The sequence below is a fragment of the Vulpes lagopus genome, chromosome 6, assembly GCF_018345385.1.
Source record: "Vulpes lagopus strain Blue_001 chromosome 6, ASM1834538v1, whole genome shotgun sequence".
NCBI classification, from domain to species: Eukaryota; Metazoa; Chordata; class Mammalia; order Carnivora; family Canidae; genus Vulpes; species Vulpes lagopus.
In genome coordinates this window covers 26,361,467-26,377,942 of record NC_054829.1, presented here as the reverse complement: position 1 = coordinate 26,377,942, position 16,476 = coordinate 26,361,467, and the positions used below count along the sequence as shown (strand labels likewise).

The following is a 16,476-nucleotide window of genomic DNA, read 5'->3' as shown; positions in this document are numbered from 1 at the left end:
ACAGAGTCCTCTGTAGCTCCCACTGTTCCCACAGTGAGGTTCAAACCTCTCAGCCCACACCTGGCCCTGGCCTGCCCCTCTCAGCTCTCTCTCTCACCAGTGCCCCATCATACCCCGCTGTTTGCAGTTTCCAGAGCAGACCATGTTGTGTCACACCTCCACTCCACTTGCCTCAGCTGTTTCCCACATTGAGAATGCCCTGATTCTTTGCCACCTGATGGACACCTACTCATTTGTTAGAACTCCACTCAGGGATCCCTGGGTGGCGCAGTGGTTTGGCGCCTGCCTTTGGCCCAGGGCGCGATCCTGGAGACCCGGGATCGAATCCCACATCAGGCTCCCGGTGCATGGAGCCTGCTTCTCCCTCCGCCTGTGTCTCTGCCTCTCTCTCTCTCTCTGTGACTATCATAAATAAATAAATAATTAAAAAAAAAAAATCAGGTTCTCCAGGAAGCCTTTCATTCCTTCATTCATCCACCCTACAGCATTCACCAAGCACAGGCACCATGCAAGGCACTGGGACCACCCTGGACCTTTCTTAACACTCCTGTCTCTCCTCTGGCCTAGCAGAAGTGACAAGCCCCTCAGCAGACCCCTGAACACATTCACACTGACATCCATGCCACTAACTGTCCTGGATTTTATTTTTAAAGATTTTATTTATTTATTCATGAGAGATACAGAGAGAGAGAGAGAGAAGCAGAGACACAGGCAGAGGGAGAAGCAGGCTCCATGCAGGGAGCCCAACGCGGGATTCAATCCCGGGACTCCGGAATCATGCCCTAGGCCGAAGGCAGGCGCCAAACTGCTGAGCCACCCAGGGATCCCTTGTCCTGGACTTTTGTACATGTCTGTCTCCCTCACAGACCGTGAGTACCTTGGGGGGCGTAGCCGAATCTTCTTTGTCTTTGTACCTGCAGTACCTAGCACAGAGCACACAACAGGGATTCAATAAATGCATGTTGCATGAGTGAGTGAAAGAATCAAGAACGTGGGAGAAAGCACCCTGTAAACCATGCTGGGCAGGGTTACCACTGCTGCTCTGGCCAGCTTTCTCTCTCTGTAACTGGGCAAGCCACATCCTAAATGCCAGGCTGGGGTTCAGCACAGCCTCCCTAAATAAATGGTAGAGCAAATTCTGAGCTTTTCACCACATCTAGTGCAAGTAGAAGTGGGGTTGAGGAGTGGCTCTTGGCTCCTGAGTTTTCACAGAACACGTACTCTTGGGAAGCCACAGAAGTGGACATAGACTCATGTGGAAGATCCCTGGCAAGCCGCTTACAACAGCCTCTGATAGGGAGACCGGATGGGTACAGAGGAGAGTGGACAGAGAGCTAGTGCCTTAGGGCAGAGGAAAGTATGTTCCTGGGCCTTCTCCTGGGTCACTCATGGGATGACTGGGATCTTAGGAAGTGAGAGGATTCCTTAATTTCCTCAGTGTTGCCCAACTCACATTCTGTGCTTAGCAAATACAAAGTAATCTTATTGGCCAACAGAGCCTGGCTAGGAGTTTTTAGGGACCCAACAGGTTGATAGCAATTAAGATCAATTAAGACTGTAATGAGATAATATATTGGTAAAAAGGCTATTAAAAAGGCATCCTAGTCTCTTGTTAAAGACCTCCCCCTACCCCCCCCCCTTGTTTGTGGTTGTTTGTGAGTTTCTTCTTTTTAAATCTTTGTGTAGTGGGGGCATCTAGGTGGCTCAGTGGTTGAACATCTGCCTTTGGCTCAGGTCGTGATCCTGGAGTCCCAGTTTTGAGTCCCACATTGGGTTCCCGGTAGGGAGCCTGCTTCTCCCTCTGCCTATGTCTCTGCCTCTCTCTGTGTCACTCATTAATAAATAAATAAAATCTTAACAAAAAAAATAACCTCTTTCCCTGTGTTCTAGTCAACTCTAAAAGTCAATTGTTTAGGGGTGCCTGGCTGGCTCAGTCAGTGGAACATGCAACTTGATCTCGGGGTCGTGGATTCAAGCCCCATGTTGGGTATAGAGATTACTTAAAAATAAAATTTTAAAATAAATAAAGGTTGATTACTTAGTGAAACCACAGATTCTAGAAATTATTGGCTTATTAAGTGCAGTTTATGCCTAACTTTTCAGAAATAGTTTTTTATGTAAATCTCAGTTTCACTCATGTATGCTCTTCAAGAATATTTTTAGATTATTTATTTATTCGAAAAAGAGAGATGGACAGCCCCAGTGGCTCGGTGGTTTAGCGCCGCCTTCAGCCCAGAGCATGATCCTGGAGACCTGGGATCGGGTCCCACGTCGGGCTCCCTGCATGGAGCCTGCTTCTCCCTCTGCCTGTATCTCTGCTTCTCTCTCTCTGTGTCTCTCATGAATAAATAAATAAAATCTTAAAAAAAAAAAAAAGAAAAAAGAAAAAGAGAGAGAGAGAATGAAGAAGGAAAGGCAGACGGAGAGGGAGAAGCACCCTCCCCCCCTGAGCAGGGAGTCTGATGCCCAGCTTGATGCCAGGACTCTGGGATCATGACTGGAGCCAAAGGCAGACGTTTAACCAACTGAGCCACCCAGGCAATCCTCTTCAAGAATTTTCTTTTTTTTTTTTTTTAATTTTTATTTATTTATGATAGTCACAAAGAGAGAGAGAGAGAGAGAGGCAGAGACACAGGCAGAGGGAGAAGCAGGCTCCATGCACGGGGAGCCCGACGTGGGATTAGATCCCGGGTCTCCAGGATCGCACCCTGGGCCAAAGGCAGGCGCTAAACCGCTGCGCCACCCAGGGATCCCAAGAATTTTCAATTCAAAGCCCATTCGACATATTAACTGCAACACTGTGTGTACTCAAGAAAGACAGGGAGCAGCCCAAATGCTCTTCTGTAGGAGACTAGTTACATAAATGATGGCATGTGCATATAGGAGAATACAATCTAGCCACTGGAAAAAATGAGGCAGCTCTACATGCATTGTTATAGAATAATCACCAAGATACGTTAAGTGAAAAACACAGAATGCAGAACCTTGTGTATAGTATGCCACAATATGTATTTATCTTCAGATTTTCTTCAATCTACAGAGGCTACCTCTGGAAGCACGGCTGAAAAATGACAAATTAGAATTGCCTAAGAAAGGGACACTGAAGAATTAAAGAAATGGGAAATATTAGAGAATGGGAAATTAATTTTTTCAAAGTTTCATGTTATCAAATTTATCAATATTTTCTTCCTTTTTTTTTCTTAAGATTTTTCCTTATTTATTCATGAAGGACACACAGAGAGAGAGAGACAGAGACCTAGGCAGAGGGAGAAGCAGGCTCCCTACAGGGAGCCTGATGTGGATCCCTCGATCCCAGGACCCTGGGATCATGACCTGAGCCAAAGGCAGACGCTCAACCACTAAGCCACCCAGGTGCCCCATGCTTTGTATCTTTCTTAAGAAGATCTTCTTTCTCTCAAGGTTAAAATAGATATTTAAGGGCATAAAAAAATTTTTAAAAAAAAGATATTTAAGGGCGTCTGGGTTGCTCAGTCGGTTAAATATCTGCCTTCTGCTCAAGTGCACCTTGAGTCTGGCTCCCTACTCAGCAGTAAGTCTTCTCTCTCTCTCTCTCTCTCTCCCTCTGCCTCTCCTCCCTTCTCATTCTCTCCATATATATCAAATAAATAGATATAATCTTTTAAAATAATGGGCACCTGGGTGGCTCTGTAGGTTAAGTGTCTGCCTTTGGCTCAGGTCATGATATCTGGGTCCCAAGACTGAGCTGGGCATCAGGCTCCCTGAGCCTGCTTCTCCCTCTCCCATTCCCCCTGCTTGTGGGCTCTCTCTCTCTCGTGAATAAATAAAATCTTTAAAAAAAATCTTAATAAAATAAAATATATTTTTCTAATTCTACTGTATTTGTATATGTGGGCATAATATGTATAGTAATCTGCTGCCTAACGAAGTGACTTTTAAGACTTACTTTATACAATATAACTTATCTCTTTTGAATCTTTGACCTTATTTATATATTACCTTAAATAGAAAATGGAGGGGAATAATCTACCAGATTTTATTTTTAAATAAAACAAAATGGTGGGGGGCACCTAGCTGGCTCACTTGGTGGAGCATGTGACTCTTGATCTCAAGGTTGTGAGTTCAAGCCCCATTTTGGGTATAGAGATTAGTTGAAAATAAAATCTTTTTTTTTTTAATAAAATCTTAAAAAATAAATGAATAAAATGAAATTTTTAAGGAATCTCTCTTATAGGGTACATTTTATGGTATGTGAATTATATCTCAATTCAAAAAGAAAGAATCTAGCTTATATGGCAAAGTTGAGACTAACTGCATGAGAACTGGTGGAGTCAGAATCCTCCCAGTCAAGGCCAATGTAAGGGTTTAGCCAGGATCTCCCAGAGACTCAGTTTTATAGTGTAGCCTAGTTTTGTAGGTTCAATGCCTCTTTGGGCAAAACAAACCTGCAACTAACCAGGAAGCACCTCTTTGTCTTCCTCCAAAGTCTTGCCTGAGAGTTGGCCCTAACTCGATCTACCAACCTGGTTCCCTTGGAAGGACAGGCCAACCCAGATGACGAAGGATCTCCCCAGAGAGCTGGTGCTCAGGCATAGAACATTGTAGGGCAGGTCAACTGGGCTCAAGTCAGGACAAGGAGGAGCCAGTGTGGAAGCTGGACAGATACCATCTGGCGCCCATGGGGAAGAGGTGCTGGAAATGGAACAGAACAATGAAGTGCAAAGCCAGGAGGCGCCAAAGAGGCTAATAGGCAGGAGGGGTCAGCGCTGGGTAACTGTTCAGAATACAGACCAAGAGCCCTGGTCCTTGGTGCTTGGCATGGCTGCGTGTGTCCATACACAAGCAGACAGTATTGGACAGCTATTGCCATCTGTATCATTATTGTCGTCGTCATCATCGTCATCATCATCACCACTACCAAACTGTTACTGGGACTTGCTATGAGTAGGGTACCAGGCATGGAGATAGAAATACATTGAAAACGGATTTCAGGACGCCAGGGTGGCTCAGCGGTTAAGCACCTTCCTTCGGCCCACGGTGTGATCCTAGAGTGAATCCCACATCGGGCTCCCTGCATGGAGCCTGCTTCTCCCTTTGCCTGTGTCTCTGCCTCTCTCTGTGTTTCTTATGAATAAATAAATATTTAAAAAGAAAGAAAACAGGGATTTCTAGTTTAGTTGAAAAGTGGTCCAACCAAAGAATATTTAAGAAGCTGAATGAAGGGGATCCCTGGGTTGCTCAGCGGTTTAGCGCCTGCCTTCAGCCCAGGGTGTGATCCTGGAGTCCTGGGATCGAGTCCCACATCAGGCTCCCTGCATGGAGCCTGCTTCTCCCTCTGCCTGTGTCTCTGCCTCTCTCTCTCTCTGTGTCTCTCATGAATAAATAAATAAAATCTTTAAAAAAAAAAAAAAAGAAGCTGAATGAAGGTGGGGTGCCTGGGTGGCTCAGTCGGTTGAGCATCTGACTTTTGATTTCGGCTCAGGTCACAATCTCAGGGTCCTGAGATTGAGCTCGGCATCAGGCTCCATGCTCAGCATGGAGTCTGCTTGTCCCTCTTCCTCCCACCCATGCTCATACACACACTCTGTCTCTCAAATTAATTAATTAATTAAATCTTTAAAAAAAAGCTGAAAGAAGTGTATGATTGAAGCCCAAAGAAAATGTTAAAAATCCTTTAGACCGAGTTTTCATGTTTTCTTCAGTACAGGGCCCCAGTGAATGTTAACACAGGATGGGATAGGGGAACACAAACAGGGCTGGAGGGAAAGCAAGACTGAGCCAAGGAGAACAGAAGAAAAAGGCATTCCAGGCTTCCGGGGAAGCATGAGAGGTAGGAATGCTTGCCACCAGCCGTTTGGACAAACACACAGAGTGGGTCACTGGGTCAGAGCAGAGGGTTAGGGCAGGAGAGCCACAAGGGCCAGACCCCTGCATGGAAGGCCCTGACTGCCAGCCTAGAAGTTTGATCTCATGGTGCAGACAGTGGGGAGCCATTGAACGTGGCTGGGCAAGAGGGTGACCCTTGCCACCAGGCATTTTAAGTGACATTACAGAGAGCTCTTTATCCCGGGCTTATGCAAAGCCTTGTGTATATTTCAAGTAGCACTTGATACGGAAAGTCGTAAAGCAAGGCTCTGTGTCATGTAGAGGAGGCAAAAAAAATGGTTTAAGGGTCTCACAAAGAGATGCTTCAGTGAGTACGAGAAATGAAGGGGAGAACATTTTAAAGAAGGAAACATTTTAAAGAAGGAGACAGAACTGCGAGGCATCTGGAAAACTGTAGCACTTTCTTCAGAGTCTGGCATGCCCTCTTGCAGCTGGGGGTGTTCTGCCTCCTTTTTTGGAGGTTAGCTGTGGTGTCAAAACACCGGATTGTGGTGTAGAGAGTGAGGCAGCTGGGAGGAGGCGGATGAACAGAAATATAAACATCAGGCCTGGAGAGCGTAAAAGGCCTTCCCTCAGAGACCACCTTCATGCAGGGGACCTTTTCCTTTGCCTCTCGCAGGGGGCACTTGGGGGTTTTCGACCAAGTTGCTGAGCTTGCCAGTTACCTCCAAGAGTTTCTCCTCTTAAAACAGCGATTTTTAAAAATCTGTTGGGTTCTGATTCCGCGCTTTTCCAATATTGTTCCTAATTGTGCATGGCAAGGCAGCAGGGCTGCTCTGGGGCCATGAACTCAGCAGCAACATGGAGCCATAAATCAGCATTTACGTAAGGTGGGAGAGGAAGTCAGGATTCAGCTTCCTGTGTTGCCCCGAGCTGTGCGTACAGCCACAGGGCAAGCTCTATGAAGGCAGAGGCAATAACAGGGCAAGCCAAGAGAAGGGCCCGAGTTAGGCACAGAAATGAGCCAGGCTGCACTGAAGATGTAGGCAGGCAATGATCCTGGTGGGGCCACAGCTCAAGGAAATGTCCTTCCTTCTTTCTCTGGCCTTTGCAAGGGATCCCTCTCCTCCTCTCTCCTGCTCACACTCCTGGAGGGCCTGTCTGCACCTTGAGTCTCTGCAGGTTCTAAATTAACACAAAGTACTGCGACTCAGAACTGTCTCTTCCTTAAGGTCATAAGGAAATACTCACCCCCTCTGCCCCTGGAGGCTAGCTCTGGCCACCAGTACGTCCTTACCAAAGCAGCCAGGTCAGGCGATGCAGCTAACCAGAACCCTGACACTCAAGTTGAGGAAAAGCCCAAATGGACGCAGAGCAGGAGGCTGTATAGCTCGGGAACTCCTACAATAGTGGTGCTTTTTTTTGCTCTAAACCTCATTCCCTTGTAGCAACTGTGCCTGTACATCCCAGACTTTCTAGAAATGTGCTGATTTCACATGTTTTTCCTTGAGTCTCTCTGGAAGCACACAGGTGTCTGCCAGGGACTCTGCCCTCACGTTTTGGTTTGACAAATTGTCACCGTGCCCACGACACTCAGTTGGCACGAGGTGGCAAAACAGCATCTTTCCTCCAGGTGAAACTCAGTCACTTGGTTGGAGAGAATGCCAGGCGTGGGGAAGCTCCAGGGTGCCAGGGCCATCCGTTCCTGCCACTCTGAGCAGAGTGGCTGTCCAAGGACTGGGGTGGGCTGGTGCCACAGAGCCACACTGCGCCCCCATGGGGGGTGCTGAGTGCTGTCTGGTGAGAGTCTTCCCCCTCAGCCACTGTCTCTGGGAGGGAGTGGGTTGAGATATAGGGTGAGAGCAGAACTGCCCTGCCTGTATCCTGTACATGCTTTTTATGTTTTAAATCTTTCAACTATAGCTAGTCACATCTGAGGCCCTTAAGGAGAATCTGCTTGCCTTCTTTCCACACTTGCAGGTTTGGCTCCCTTCCTACCCCACAGAAGCTCAGTAGGTATGAGGACCCCCACCCTTCTCTGTGCAGCAGGCCTGGCTCAGAAAATGGGCCTCAGGCTCTTCTGGGGCAAATGGACTTGAGTCACTCCTCTGGAGGTAACTCCCCACCCCCACCCCCACTTTGTCCACCCCAGACACCATCAGAGACACACAGTCTCAAAGCCCCAGCACTTTTCCCTTTGCCCAGAACACAATAAAGGAATTAGAACCTACCTCCTAAGTTTCTGCAGCTGACACTTCAAGGCTCAAAGTCTAGCTCGCCAGCTCAGTCACACACATCTGACGTGTCCTCTTTGCAACCAGGCCCCACTCCAGCCACCGTGCAATTTTGTTAATTCAAACTGCTTTCCCGTTTGGGGAGGTTGATAGCCATCGCCCATCTCCTTTTCCTGCTGACGTCATCCCACATTTTTCTACAGACACAAATAAGGGTACGGTTCCTGGGATAGTTTTCAGGTTGCCTAGGGTGGGAGTGGAGGGATCCTGGCCTCCTGAGTCTACCTCCCTTCTCTGGCGTTTGGCAAGTTGTCCGAGGTTATGGGAGAGGCAAGGAAATAAATCACCTAGCTAAGGTGAAAGGCCAGAAAGAACTTGGTGACTCGCAGCTCAAGCCCAGATCTGTCCTGGGCATTTGCAATGCAAATCTGCGTTTTGTTCGCAGCCACCATGGTCTTGCACAATAGCCTGTGTATAAACATCCACGCCAACAATGCCTGACTGTGCAATCACGCTGTAATTACAGGCCGGCAGGAAGCTGCTGCTAGGAACTGCACCATGCAACCCCTAGACGTCCCACGTCGTGCGTCTCCACGCACCGATGTACATTCCAGGACACACGGCCGCGTCCCGCAGCTGCACGGCCCGCGGCTGCTACCCTCGCAGCCTCCCAGCCAGGGAGCCCCGGCGCCCCCCGCCCCCCGCCCGGCCTGCCAGCCCCGAGTTACTCTGCGGGGATGTCATAAACTTCTCAGCTGGTCTTTAAAAAGCCCTGCGCCACGAGGCTCCCGAGGGCGGCGGGAACCACCAGCAAAGTTCACAAGCACAATCCTGCAGCCCTAGCAGTTTTAGAAAACAGAAGAGAGCGAGATGCCACAGAGTGCACTGGAAGCGGGTTTTGGAGTTTTATATAGAAAACACTCACATATGTACGTGGGTGTGCTGACAGTTTTTATGGCTAAATTGCAAAGTGTTAGGCCTTAGGGATTACTGTCGGGTTCGGGACTTGGTGTGGGAGGAAGAAGGGTGGGGAAGTCGGGAGGCATTTGTCGAAAGGGGGCTTGGGGGGCAATTCTCGTGTCGCTTTTGGGAAATGCGTGGGGTTGTTTTCCCAAAAGTCCGAGTCGCTCTGCTCTTCGTCACTGGAGGGCCGAGCGAAGAAAAGTGGGGGGAAAGTTCCTTTAACTTCCTTCCTGCAACCTCACCGAGGGCTGCGAAGAGGAAGAGCACGTTTCCCCGGGAAGCGCCGGGCAGGGCTGGGGGGCGGCTGCGCCCAGCCTGTGGGACTGCGGGACGCAGGCCGCGGGCGCCCCCCCTGCACCCCTCCTCTCGCAAACCGCGCCTGGAGAGGCCCGGCTGCAGCGCCGGCTCCCTTAAGCCCCGCGGCAAGGCGGCGGCAGCAGCGGCGCAGCCTGGGGTCCCCGACTCGGCCGCCGAGCGCCCCCCTCCCCGCGTGCAAGGCCGCCCGCGCCCCCGCGCCCCGCGCCCCGCGCGGCTGGCCCAACCCGGCCCCCCACGACCCCGCCCGCGGGTCCAGGCCGCGGCCCCCCGCGCTTCCGAGCCCCCACGCCCGCGCCTCCGCGGCAGAGGGGGCGCCCAGCCCGCGGCTCACCTGCGCGTTGGATCCCGGGGCCGCCGGGAGGGGCGCGGGGTGCGGGGCGCGGGCGAGCGCGGCCCGCAGACTCAAACTTTGTTGCTCTCGGGACGGCGCAGTCGTCACTTCCTCGCGGAGCGGGCGGCGCGGCCCGGCCCGGCGTGTGACCCAGCAGCTCGCGCGGTGGCGCGCCGGGCCCTGCAGCCGCCCGCCCGCGCCCGGCTCTGCGCGCCCCGGGGGGCCCGGCGCCGACTCCCCGCTCGGCGCGCGCAGGGCTGCGGGGGGCCGCGGGGGGCCGCGGGGGGCGCCCACCGAGCCTGCACCCTGCGGGGTCCTTACGGCGCGGGAGAAATGCGACCGAACCTGTATTCTCAAGGTTGGGGTTCAGCCGCCCCCCCCGCGAGCTGGGGTTCCACGGGGAAACACCCCCACCCCACAGACAAAAAGGTGGGGGTGGAGGAAGAGAAAGTTTTCCAGTTTCGCGTTGAAGGTCATGTCAGAAAGCGCAGTGCCCTGTACTTGGCCAAATAAAGCCTCAGCTGGGCCTTAAGACACGGGTTCCCTCTCCCCACGTTCCCTGCAAAGGTCTGCACGCGTGTCCTCCGTCATCTCCACTCGTTTTAAGTGCGCAGGACGTTTACCATTTATCACACTTCGGGGGGGTGTATTTCAGCGTCCAAGGTGGGGGCTGCAGGATCGTTTCTGTTCTAACCCTCCCGGCGACTTCCACCCCTTCCTTTACACTCAACTTTCTCTCGGAAGATCTTTTTGGGGCCTGATGCATTCCGTGTTTCATCACGGGCCCAAAGTGACTTACAGGGTAGGGTGGAGTCCTGAGAAGACGAGCTTCAGGCAATAGTAATTTTGAAATTTATCGTTGCCCAAATTAAATGCACTCACCGTATTCAAAACTGCAACAAAAAGCTACCTTTTTTTTTTTTTTTTTGGTTTCTGATAAATAGCAACAAAGGAGTGAAACAGCAGTCTTTACGGGAGAATCCTCTCTGATAAAGCTGGAGAGAAAAACGGGGTTAGCCTTTGCTGTGGTTTAAAAAAAAAAAAGCAGACATTTGAAACTGCAGTGGAGGGCTTTCATAACAGGAACATTAGCTTCATTGTAGCTTGTTGTGGAAAACAGGGAGCTTTTTAAAGGTGGTTCAAAAGCATCAGTTAGGGCTTAACAATTTTCCCTTTTTCCCCAAATACTGCTTCTACTAGCACGCTGGTTGGATCACAGAACCTCCCGTTCTGATGCTTCATCTTTTTACAAAAACACAGGGAATGGTAGAGTGAAGGCTTTGTCCAGAAAGACGTATGTGAAACTGATGAAAAGTGGCATCTGGGAAATGATCCCCAGGTTTGTGTTAATACCTAATGGGAAGCCACAAATGCAGACTCGCCCAAAGATTGGGAGTATGCAGATGAAGCTCTCCTAGCAACATGAAATCCCCCACACTGCAGCCCTTATGTGCTAGTTTTGACTTCTACCCAGACATTATTAATCGTACGTTATAAATGCAAAATGTGCCACCTAAGGAAAATGTTGCTTTGAGAAATATACATACATTATAAGACTCTTAATAATTATAATTTTCTGAAATTTGTATTGCATCACACTATTGTGGGGGTGGGAGTGGAGGGATTGCCCACTTCAGTTTTGGGACAGATAGAACTAGTTCCTTCGTGCATTCTGCTTATAGCATGCAATGATATAATCAAGGGGAGTAGAGAGACTGGGTCACCCTGACTTCTAAAAACAATCATGTGATGCTCTGTATTTGCTAGGACAAGAGCAGAATATTTCTTTGTTCAGGATTGTGATTCTGAATTCTCAGTCACAATTTCATGAATATTCAGGCTTTCTGCATGCCCAGGAATAATTAGCAGATGGTGTAAATGTGTGAAGGCCTGACACTCATATATGCACACACATGCATTGCTTTTTCTCTGTACAGAGTGACTGTTTGCTGGAGCACCACAGTGTGGAAGCTGTGGTAGGTGATCTCAAAGACAGTCCCCTGCTGATGATCCCACCACCCACCCCCCATTCACACCCTTGTTTAATCCCCTCTTCTTGGCTGAGGACTGGACTAACTGACTCCATTCCAACAAATAGTATATGACAGAAATCATGTGATGTCTCTGCTGAGATTTGATTATAAAAAAAAAAAAAAAGTGGCTTCCATCTTGAGTGCTCTCTTTTCTCTCTCACTCTCTCCTGGATCACTCACTGTGTGGAAGCCAGCTGCCTTGTCGTAAGGCAGCCCTGTGGAGAGGGACTGAGGTCAGCCAACAACCACTGAGAGTTAGCTGGGGATACTCCCCTCCCCCTATGCTAATCGAGCCTTCAGGTGAGACCTTCAACAGCAGCCAACAGCTGCCTCAGGAAAGCCCTTGAGGCAAAAGCATCCAACTAAGCTGCCTAGACTCCAGATCCATAGGAACTGCAAAGTAATAAATGTTTGTTGTTTTAAGCTGCTGTGTTTTATAGTAATTTGTTGCAGAGCTGTAGGTAACTAATGCTCAAGCCAAAAGAGAAGTCAATGTGGGCCCAATGACAACCCCACACAGCCTCCTGGTCCCTTACCTGGAAAGCAGAACACAGAGGAAGAGTCAGGGGCCTGGACCAGATCTAAGGGTAACATGTGAGTCCTAAGAACAAAGGCCTAGCCCTCACCTTTTTGCAGAGCAGGGGTCATCCTTAAATTTAAATTAGCTCAGAGGGTGTGGGCTGCTGGTGAGGCCCAGGCAGCCCCTGCGCTGGGTGTCACCAACCTGATAGTACATGCAGCTGTTTTTGTTTCATTACAAGAATTGACATCTGTTCAGGTGTCCTCTACCTCTTCCTCGGAGCCATCAATCCTGATTCTGAGGCCTTGGCAGGATCACCCCCTGGGGTGGTGGGGTCAGGCCTTGGTCCCCAAAGGAGAGCTGGAAAGAAGGGCTTTCAACCCTGGCAGCCAGAAGAGGTAGTGAATTGAAAGCTAAAAAGGAAGACTTGTGGTCCTGCAGCTGAAGAGCAAGTGGTGGACAATCTCTGATAAGAATCGTCTCCACGCTGCTTCCAGGGCTACAAAGAACATTCTGTCCACGTGATGGTATCTTTCACTCAACATCGTTTTCCTCTCCAACTAGAGCAAATTATTCACTTTGAAAATACAAAACAAAGTTTGAGGCAACAGGAGAGATGTTATACTCCTTCATCCCTAACTAAGGCAGGCATCTACTTGTGGTGGCCCCCGTGTTCCCTGCCCCTTGGCCAATCCTGTATAAGCTGGCAATCGCACAACCCATTTCTGTTTTGTCTCCAGAGACACTAGACTCTGATTTTTCTCATGTGCCGTGGCCACAGCTGCTGTGTTGCCATGCCGTCATCCGGTTGCTATGACTTGTGAGGTTGTGGATGTGCCAGAACGTGAATCTATTAATTTAACAGGAACTAGGCTCAGCACATATATTCCTTGTTAGGTCATTTGCTTTGCTACCTAAACCACAACCAATGTATTCAGCAATGGGAATATTTCCTAGAGTCTGGCTTTGCAAAAACGCCAAATGCCCTGGTTTTGTGTCCACACAGCCAATTTGACAGCATTCAACTACTGTGGAGGAGGACATAAAGGCATTCTGGCATGGGAATACAAACAGGTCAGTACAGAAAAAAAAAAGTCAAAGGAGGGAAAATAAAGTCTCTGGTCTTCATTCTTTGCACATTAAGGTCCATTCTGCAGGAGGCATATGAACTAACTTCCACAGGAATCCTGCCCTGATTCCTGGTCTCTCACTGACAAGGTCCAAGCTCTCCAAATGCAGAAGTAGGTGAGTGTGTTATGAAAAGAGAAACCACTGGCTTTTGTCATTCACCCCTTCGATTAACACTTACTAAATGTCTGCTGGTGGCTGTACTAGGGATACCAGGATGAAAAGGACAAAGTCTCTCCCTAGTGGGTGAGAAGGACCTGTAAATTACAATGTGATATGAGAAATTCTACAATGGAGCTTCCATAGGACACTGTGAAATCCCAGAGAAGGAAGCAAGTAAGTCTGCCTGGGAATAGGAGTGATGGTTCACTACCTGTGTTTTTCTTTTTCTTTTTTTCTTCTTCCTCTTCCTCCTCTTCTTCTTCTTCTTCTTCTTTTTCTTCTTCTTCTTCTTCTTCTTCTTTTAAGATTTTCTATATTTATTTGAGAGGGAGTGAGAGCATGAGAAAGAGAAAGCATGAGCAGAGGGGAGGGGTAGAGGGAGAGGGAAAAGCAGACTCCTCGCTGAGCAGGGAGCCCGATGTGGGACTCGATCCCAGGACTCTGGGATCATGACCTGAGCAGAAGGCAGATGCTTAACTGACTGAGCCACCTAGGAGTCCTGTTTTTCTTTTTCTTAAAAAAAAGGAATACACTAAAATGATCAGATGCATTCCATTAAGTAATGTATTATTTGTGTAGCTTTTGGTTTAGTTTTTGGTAATATATATGTGTATATTTGTACGAGTCACAGCATAAAACATATTTCCTACATGCAGGCAAAGAAGTGTGAAAGTTCTAGGTTTAGAGAGTAAATAAATACCCCCTCTACATTGGGGGCTTATAATGGGCTTGGCTCACAGTGTTGTTCCATTATGTGGTTGAAGAAACTAGCTGTAACTTAAGAGATTTTCCAAATCCTTCCAAATTCTCCTCCCTTAGTAAATCAAGGCCAAGCCTGAAGGATCAGCCTTAGTCCTCTCTGAACAGAGCACAGGGCCTTTACCAGTTCTAAGGCAATGAAAGAGTAGCCAACCCTTTTCTGGCCAGCCAGATGATGAGAAGGAGAAAGAGGAGAGACAGGAGGGTCAGAAGTGCATCATGCTTTTTCCTCCTTTCTAGATCTTAAATGATAGCAGGAAAGGTACATTACCTTATGAGTGTTGCTGAAAGCATGAGAGGGGTCTTCACCCAGCTTCCTACTGGGATTCTGAAAAGAATCTGCCCCCCAAGGTGTATTTTTTAAAAAGATTTTCTTTATTTATTAAGAGAGAGAGAAAGAATAGGGAGGAACAGAGAAAGAGAGAGAGAGAGAGAGAGAGAGAGAGAAGCAGACTTCCCACTGAGCAGGAAGCCTGAGAACCAGGATGCAGGGCTCATTCCCGGGACCCTCAAATCATGACCTGAGCTGAAGTCGGATACTTAACCAACTGAGCTATCCAGGTGCCCCTTGAAGGTGGTTTTATACCAAACTAGAGGCACCCATGTCAGAGTGACCCTGGTGATCAAGCCTAGATAAGCAGAGAGGCTCTGAGGTTCAGTTTCCGAAGTCCCCGTGGTTCCCACATGGCATGGATATCTAGTTGAGAGCAAGCAGCCTGCTGTGTGACTGCCCTAGTGGGGCAAGGTGACCTGTGGCAAGCCCAGGGGAGGATCAGGGGTCTGACCACTGAGAACAGAAGGGTGAAAAGAGCACCCCGTTGCAAAGGGGAGAAGCCAGGCTGGGATGTGGGCGGGGTGTTGCTGAGGAATGTACCACCAGTTCATCTACCACCGCTGGTAGCAGCAGCGGCCTAGGGACAGGCAGAAACTAAGAGCACAAGGCAGCTCAGCATGGTGGTCGGGAACAAGGGTTCTGGACTGTCCACACGCTGCCTAGCTTCAAGTCCCACCTCTGCCACATACTACCTGTCTGACCTTGCACAAGTTACTTAGCCTCAGTTTCCTTATCTGTAAAATGAGGATGATGATAACAATTTAATGTACTTGATAAGGTGATTCTAAGAATTAAATTAGTTTGTGAGATGCCTGGGTGGCTCAGCAATTGAGCATCTGCCTTTGGCTTGGGGTGTGACCCCCGGGTTCTGGGTTCAAGTTCTGCACTAGGCTCCCTATGAGAAGTCTGCTTCTCCCTCTGCCTGTGTCTCTGCCTCTCTGTCTGTGTCACTCATGAATAGATAAATAAAATCTGGACAGCCCGGGTGGCTCAGCGGTTTAGTGCCACCTTCGGCCCAGGGCGTGATCCTGGAGACCCTGGATCAAGTCCCATGTCGGGCTCTCTGCATGGAGCCTGCTTCTCCCTCTGCCTGTGTCTCTGCCTCTCTCTCTCTCTCTCTCTCTCTCTCTCTGTCTCTCATGAATAAATAAATAAAATCTTTTTAAAAAAATAATTTTTTAAAATAAATTAAATTAGTTTGTAAAGCTCTGATATATGGGTTCTTTAAGTGTCAGTTAAATAAGTAAATCATTCACCAACAAAAAGGATTCTATATGGATATCACATGCCTCCAAGACCCCCAAACTGGACTTTCTGTTAAAAATCGCCCCCTCCAGCCATCAGCTCATGGGGAGAATCAAATCAGCTATAGATCATACATTTAAGATATAGTACAAATGAAAAGATTTGACCCCTCTATACAGGCCAGCTGGGAAGATAAGACTTGAGCGAGTCTTTACATTTACTCATCTCTGACTGTTCAATATAACTCAGGAAGGGGCTTGGTATGCAGAATAGCAATTGTCCTCAGAATGCCCATGTCCACATCCCCAGAATCTACGGTTATATTAGGTTACATGACAAAGAGGAATTAAGGTTGAAATAGAAATAAGTTTCCTAATTAGCTGATCTGAATATAAGGAGATTATTCTGGATGGTAAGGATGGGCCAATGTGATCACAGAGATCCTTAGAAGTGGAAGACAAGGGAGGCAGAAGAGGAGTCAGTCACAGGAACATATGACTAGGGTAGAATGACCAGAGAGAGGCAATGGTGTTGGCTTTGAAGATGGAGAATGAAGAAAAGAGGTCATGAGCCAATAAATGCGGGTGGCTTCTGGAAGCTGGAGAAGGCAAGGAAACAGATTCTCTCCTAGAAGCTCAAGAGAG

At 48.6% G+C, this 16,476-nt stretch overlaps 1 protein-coding gene across 2 annotated transcripts in view; it reads right to left on the bottom strand.

The window, feature by feature from the left end:
• Positions 1–9,790, bottom strand: part of MIDEAS (mitotic deacetylase associated SANT domain protein) — a 69,350-nt gene extending 59,560 nt beyond the window's left edge. The window contains exons 1-2 of one of the 2 annotated variants that reach the window (XM_041758381.1): positions 9,652–9,765; positions 8,037–8,236 (exon numbers count right to left, since the gene is read on the bottom strand). The gene's annotated coding sequence lies outside the window, so the exon portion shown is untranslated. Of the gene's footprint in view, positions 1–8,036; positions 8,237–9,651 lie in introns of both variants that reach the window. The other variant, XM_041758380.1, reaches the window with a different exon arrangement.
• Positions 9,791–16,476: the final 6,686 nt, after the last annotated feature.